At 44.6% G+C, this 7,775-nt stretch overlaps 1 pseudogene; it reads right to left on the minus strand.

Moving 5' to 3' along the window:
- Positions 1–6,533: 6,533 nt before the first annotated feature.
- On the minus strand, positions 6,534–6,651 carry LOC124616828 (annotated as a pseudogene).
- Positions 6,652–7,775: the final 1,124 nt, after the last annotated feature.

Genomic DNA, 7,775 nt, shown 5'->3' on the forward strand with positions numbered 1-7,775 from the left:
GTGCATAATCAATTAGGTCGACAGTATCAACACCGTACAAGGATTTACCTACAGTCACTGACCAGAAGAGCCCAGCTGGACATTCTACATGTTGTAATATAAAAAAGGAAGATAGGATTTAACGTCCCGTCGACATCGAGTTCATTTGAGACGGAGCACAAGCTCGGATGGTGTGAAGGATGGGGAAGGAAATCGGTCGTGCCTTTCAAAGGAACCATCCCGGCATTTACCTGGAGCGATTTAGGGAAATCACGGAAAACCTAAATCTGAATGATCCGGACGCAGATTTGAGCCATTTTCCTCCCGAACGCAACTCCAGTGCGCTAACCACTGCGCCGCCTCGTTCGGTCTACGTGTTGTATTAGTCGTCGCCAACTGTATTCAGTACTAGAACATTATTTAAAGTTAGAACAGTGCATGTGAACCTTTAACAACGCTGCGACACTCAAGGCACGTAATGCATACTTTCTCTCAATAAATTGCCGTAAATTGTTCTTTATGTCTTCAGTTATGCTGTAGTTTGCCTAAACCTATTTGACCCTGTGACGAGGCTATACGGTAGAGGAAATCAATATAAAGGCATGGGTATTTGCAGGAAAATTAACATTGGCGGTTGGAATGGCTGTACACATTGTATATGCAATAGTAATCTATTTGGTGTCAATAGTACAGTATGTAACGATTCAGCTGTTAGAGGGTGGAACTCGATATAAAGGAGTTGGCGCCGTACGGTGTTAGTGTGTGCGTAGGTGCCTTTACTAAGGTAGGAAAGAGACGCTATTAGTGATAGTGTTGCGTGCATAAACGACGATTGCGACAATGCCACGCTGGTCTCTCTAATCGTCGTATTGCCAAGAAGCTGAACTGTCCAGGTACAGAGACTGATAATCTCGATAGATTGGGTGCATAATATGGACAGAACGGAAAATATGGGCAAAGAAGAAAATTATTTGAGGCATAGAAGAGTTACTTTTGCGCAAATCAAAGGCCACAAACCGTAATTTATCTCAACTTGTTGCTGATTTACAGTTGCCAGTAACTGCCAGACGGGTAAAACAAATTTTCTTGCATGACAAACACCTTGCATTCAAGAAACCACTGCAAAAGCCTGCTGTAAGACGAAACATAAAAACGCTAGATTGGAGTTTGCTGCAAAAGTATGTCATGTACTTCAGAATGGGATAAAACGATCTTCAGTGATGACAAGACTTTTAATTTAGATTTCAGTACTATTGGCACGGCCTGAGAACAGAGCAGCAGTTAAGAATGAGCACAAATTTAGATCGTGGGAGTATTATGATATGGTACCCTTCTGTGCTAAAGGTAAGTGACGCATTGCTTGGCTTAACACTAGGATGAACTCTAATACGTACAAAGCAATACTAGAAACAGAACTGATTAGAATGTATGAGTGCCTAGGGGACGAAAGTCTAATGTTTCAACAATAAAATGCATCTGTGTACGTTCCTACTACAACCAAAAAGTTCAAAGATAAAGATGTCGATGTCTTGCCCTGGCTTGCACGGCAGATGTGAATCCAGAGAGAAACCTTTGGTGAATACTTGCAAGGCGTATGTATCGCAATGGAGGCAGTTTAAGGCCGTATGTGAAGTGAAAAGCGCGACACGAGAAGACTGGGCGACCATTTCACTGAAAGAAGTGCTAACCCTTACAAGAGCAAGGCAGAAGAGAATTTTTGAGGTAATTAAGAAGAACGGAGCTTGGACAAAGTACCAACAATGCAATAACACAACAGGACAATGAGTGCCTTTATACCAATTCCCGTTTAGGAAAGGTAATCGCCTTATTTTGTTACTCGTGTTATGAAAGAAACAATGTAATTCTGTCAGGACTGTTTATCTTTCATATGCATCTACCACCTTCATAGTAAATTCGATACATATATGCTTCAGATATTGTACTATTACTTTCGCAGAACCCTGCCTTTATACTGATTTCCGCTACTGTATTTGTTTTTATGGGTGCGCCCAAGCAAGCTTCCTCAACAACAGCAACTATACGTCGTTCGTCATAAGAATAAACTTGATGTAAACAAACTCAAATGCAATGACTGGTTAGCAAAAATTGAAATTTGTGATAAGGCTCTATGGGACCAAACTGCTGAGGTCATCGGTCCCTAGGCTTACACACTAATTAAAGTACCTTAAACGAAGGACACACTAAGGACAACACACACACACCCATGCCCGAGGGAGGACTCGAACCTCCGACGGGGCCACCCGCGTGGACTGGTCAGCAGCCGTAGCTCTCGTACACTGGCGTAGTTCCGCTCATGGAAGTATATGAATGTTGTGTAAAAGATATCTTATTATTATGCCACTGTAAAAGAACTGTTAAGACATTCTTATGTTTTAACAGCCAGCAACATTTTTCTTAATCATACTTTAGCTACTTAATTTTTATTTAAAAAATCGTCTTCAGTGACAGTTTCTGTAAACGCAACCATTGCTGATTGTCTCGCTGTTCATACTTACAATGAAAATGGATGACACTGCTTCCTGCTTCGTAGTGAAACACGCGCGAGGAACACCGTTAATGGCGAGAAACAAGTTGTTCTTAATGTTTTCCACAAGATTACAGAGAAAAATTATCTTTGACGTTTTTCGAGAAACACTATGTAACAAATGCAAGGGAGCATATTTTAGTTATACGTGTGGCGTAAACGGCAGCCTCGGAGAATAATCGTGAATATTGGCGGGCGGTGGTTCGAAACTCGTTGTGGTCTATAATTCCTTTTGTTCAGTTTGAATACCTAACTCATTTAAATATGAAATTCATCAAATATATGTCAATTAACTCATACTTAACCATCATATTTCAAGAAAATGCACGTCTTCTAGTTCCTAATTACGTATCGCACACAAAATTCTTGTTTCCATTGCAAATATACGTTCTTAATCATCGATATTTTATAAAAGCTTGTTAAAAATGGTTGAAGTTTAGAAAAACATCACACAATTAAAGTTTTTTGGAGAAAAATGAAAAATCAAATGCTCTTTATTTGAATATGCCCATTGTTTTGTAGGACAGATATGGTCTCACACTACCCAAAGCGATAAGTATCGTAGAAACATGGAAAACAATGATTTTCGCCGCGTCGAGCTCGCTACACAAATGTAGCTTTTTGCAGTCGTCACAGTAACAATCTGATTCCAACAGAATTGATCTGGAGCCAAATTGAGGGATTTGTTGCGAGAAATAACAAGACATTTAAGCTGTCAAACGTACTGGAATTAATGCAGGAAGCTTTATGACACGTCATTGCCGAACGACAACGATTTGCAGAACGGCGCGTCATGGAAGAGGAGGAGGGTTGATTTTTTTTGTGGCTTGGGACTGTGTTGCTAATCGCCTCGTTATGATCGTAGCACTACTGAAATGTAACGTATTCCTCCGAGTTAGATATGGAAGGAGTTCAGAGGTTATTAGACGACTGGTTGTAACGCCTTAAGTGGCTTCAGTATTTAACTACATGGGAAATCAGCAACGCGATTTTACGCCACATTACTCACGCAGAAAAATTACCCTTGTTAAAGTCAGGAATTTTCATCACTGTTGTTTTTGATTACAATAATATGTTAACTAAGATGGGTACTATGTTATGTTTTCCGTCAGGTCACCTACGAAGCGTGTCGCCTCAGTTTTGTCATAAATAATTTTCTTCTGTTTAAAAATTAAATGATATTCCTCTTTTTACGTCTTTACTGGAACTGTTCATGCCGGCCGGAGTGGTTCAAATGGCTCTGAGCACTATGGGACTTAACATCTATGGTCATCAGTCCCGTAGAACTTAGAACTACTTAAACCTAACTAACCTAAGGACATCACACAGCCGGCCGCGGTGGTCTAGCGGTTCTGGCGCTGGAGTCCGGAACCGCGGGACTGCTACGGTCGCAGGTTCGAATCCTGCCTCGGGCATGGGTGTGTGTGATGTCCTTAGGTTAGTTAGGTTTAAGTAGTTCTAAGTTCTAGGGGACTTATGACCTAAGATGTTGAGTCCCATAGTGCTCAGAGCCATTTGAACCATTTGACATCACACAACACCCAGTCATCACGAGGCAGAGAAAATGCCTGACCTCGCCGGGAATCGAACCCGGGAACCCGGGCGTGGGAAGCCCGGCCGGAGTGACCGAGCGCTTCTAGGCGCTACAGTTTGGAACCGCGCGACCGCTACGGTCGGAGGTTCGAATCCTGCCTCGGACATGGATGTTTGTGATGTCCTTAGGTTAGTTAGGTTTAAGTAGTTCTAAGTTCTAGGGGACTGATGACCTCAGAAGTTGAGTCCCATAGTGCTCAGAGCCATTTTTGCATCTGTTCACATCACTGCAGGTTAGCTGGGTCACTTGCCTGGCCAGTGCTGTCCAAGTTAAATGCGCCGGTAAAGCTGTTGCCCCGTGTCATCGCTAAGTCGATGTACGCGTAAAACACAGCACAAAACATATCCTCATTATCGCACTTGACTGTACTCGATACAGCTTGACTTCCGTTCCACGTGACACGAAATCGAATGAGGTTCCATCAAACGCGGAAGAACACGCAGTGTAATGTTTACACGAGACTTATGATGAACGGAGTATACTTTCGGTGGTAAGGAGCTCTCTTCCTGCCACATTCGCGTTTGACGCCAAAGCTGTCTGATGAATGCGGCAGCCCGCGTCTCGTCAGCAGCGACAGGAGGCGCCGCTGTGCTATGCGCAGAGCGTCAGCTGCCCTGCTCCTTCCCGCCGGCTCGCCGTCCCGTTACGGCGGCGCTGACCTCCGCCCCAAATGCCAAGGCAGGCGCCGCGCCGCGCTGCGCCGCGCCGCTCCACACCCGCGCACCACGCAGTGCGCGCAGCTGCCGCCACTGTCACGTGCACCACGAAGCCACGACGGGTACTCAGCTTAAGTCAGCGATGTCCCTATGTGCGAGCGGTAGCCATAAAGTTTTAATTACCACCTCGAAAAAACGAAGTTATTTAATTAATTATTTGTTTGTTCCCAGGTATATGCCATCGGTCCTGATACACTCTCAAATCCCCTCGCCATATTACCGCAGTTCGGCGCCCAGAGGAGCCAAAACAAAAGGGCGCAATCTGTACTGCAGTGGCGTAGCGTGCGGTAATACCTTTTACACTGAAGCGCCAAAGGAGCTGGTATAGGCATACGTATTCAAATACGGAGATTTGTAGACAAGCAGAATATGGCGCTGCGGTCGACAACGTCTATATAATGTCTGAGTGTTTGGCGCAGTTGTTACATCGGTTACTGCTGCTACAATGGCAGGTTATCAAGATTTAAGTCAGTTTGAACATGGAGTTAAAGCCGGCGCACGAGCAATGGGACACAGCATCTCGGAGGTAGCGATGGAGTGGTGATTTTCCCGTACGACCATTTCACGAGTGTAACGTGAATATCAGTAATCCGGTAAAACATCAAATCTCCGACATCGCTGCGGCAGTTAAAAGATCATGCAAGAACGGGACCAACGACGATTGAAGAGACTCGTTCAACGCGACGGAAGTGCAACCCCTCGGCAAATTGCTGCAAATTTCAGCGCTGGCCATAGACAAGTGTCAGCGTGTGAACCATTCAACGTAACGACATCGACATGGGCTTTCGGAGCCGAAGGCGCACTCGTATACCCATGATGACTGCACAACATAGAGCTTTACGCCTCGCCTGGGCCCGTCAACACCGACACTGCACTGTTGATGACTGGAAACATGTTGCCTCGTCAGACGAGTCTCGTTTCACATTGTATAGAGCGGATGGATGTGTACGGGTATGGAGACAACCTCACGAATCCATGGACCGTGCACGTCAGCAGGATACTGTTCAAGCTGGTGGAGGGTCTGTAGTGGTGTGGGGCGTGTGCAGTTGGAGTGGTTGGGACCCTTGATACGTCTAGAAACGACTCTGACAGATCACTCGTACGTAAGCATCCTGTCTTATCACTTGCGTCGATTCGTATCCATTGTGCATTCCAACGGAGTTGGGCAGTTCCAGCAGCAGAATGCGACACTCCACTCGTCCAGGATTGCTACAGAGTGGCTCCAGGAACACTCCTCTGAGTTTAAACACTTCTGCCGGCCTGCAAACTCCCCAGACATGAATATTATTGCAATGTGCTGTTCAGAAGAGATGTCCACCCCCTCGTACTCTTACGGATTTATGGACAGACCTGCAGGATTCGTTGTATAACTCCCTCCAACCTTAGTTCAGACATTAGTCGAGTCCAAGTCGTGTTGCGGCACTTCTGCCTTCTGCGTTCTAGTATTTCAATTCCTTTATTAATTATTGCAGTTAATAAATGCACAGTCGAATACGTCTTTTATGGCCCGAACTAAACTCCGTCCGAACAGGCCATGAAGACGCAACGGTACCGACCGGCCGCCGTGTCAACCTCAGCCCACAGGCGTCACTGGATGCGGGTATGGAGGGAGATGCTGTCAGCACACCGCTCTCCTGGCCGCTACTGCTCACTCGAGTAGCTCCTCAGTTTTCCTAACAAGGGCTGAGTGCACCCCGCTTGCCGACAGCGCTCGGCAGACGAGATGGTCACCCACCCAAGTGCTAGCCCAGCCTGACAGCGTTTAAATTCGGTGATCTGACGGGAACCGGTTATACCACTGCAGCAAGGCCGTTGGCCCTTTTATTGCCCGAGGATTATAAAATTGAGACCTAAATCGGATGTCAAAATAAAAATAAATATAGCTTTATATTGCGTGATGCACATCTAAATTCTTATTAAAGCTTTCAACACTGCCTACAAAATAAATTAATTCTTTGTTACTAACGGATTTGTGGATGGTTCCCAGAGAATTTCATGTATTTTTCGTTCTGTTTGGCTTAGCAAACTACATAGCAGCTCAGTTTCATATTTGCAGCTCCTAGGAAGTCAGGAACCCTACAGATGTGGTGCTGAAAGCTGTACAATGTTGACGCAGTATTTCTCGCAGTACCCGGCTCGTCACTGTATTTAACCGGCTGTAACCTATGCGCCAAATCACTGTAACCATAGCCCAAAATTTCAGACAGCTCTACAACACTGTCGCAGCATTTCTTGCTGTGCTTTCCTCATCTCATCAGTGGGTTTAACTAGGTGTAATCTGTGCGCCAAAACACAGGCACTGTAGTCTAGATTTCCAGTTAATTTAGACTCGTGATACAGGTTAAGAACACACGAGGGGAAATGTAACCTCAGTTGAGCCATATTAAATTTTTTTCCGTATTGCAACTACCTTTCCTTGCTACATATTCAGTGTGGGGCTGGAATATTCAGGGTTCATCCGTGTGTACACAGACATATCTCCTGATCATATGCCTTCAAATTACCGCATGGTTTATTTTAATCGATGCGTCTCTTGTAAGTCCTCCCTTAAGTAATATGTAAGTTGATTTTTGTGGTGCTGCTTGGATTTGCATCACAGAGTCCCACTCACACAAAACTTAATTATTGCGTTCATTATTTTCAAGCGAATCTCAATTGTTTGTCTATACTAGAAGTACCAAATCGTCAGTGTACGTTACAACTCCTAACAATTCCTGACTATTTTTTAGCCTGTCCAGCAGTGTTTCTAACAGTTCAGAATTCGAGACCAATGGTAAAATTCCGAGGAAATTATTTTGGAGTACGTTTGGTAACTGTTAATGTAGGCCACTCAGTCTCCACAATAATCAATAGGCAGTAGAACGAAATTCTTGGGCAGCCCATTTCCTGTGTCTTCTAAAGAATTATAGATGATGGGACGTGTCGGCTTTTACGGATATTG

Source organism: Schistocerca americana, chromosome 5 (assembly GCF_021461395.2).
Source record: "Schistocerca americana isolate TAMUIC-IGC-003095 chromosome 5, iqSchAmer2.1, whole genome shotgun sequence".
NCBI classification, from domain to species: Eukaryota; Metazoa; Arthropoda; class Insecta; order Orthoptera; family Acrididae; genus Schistocerca; species Schistocerca americana.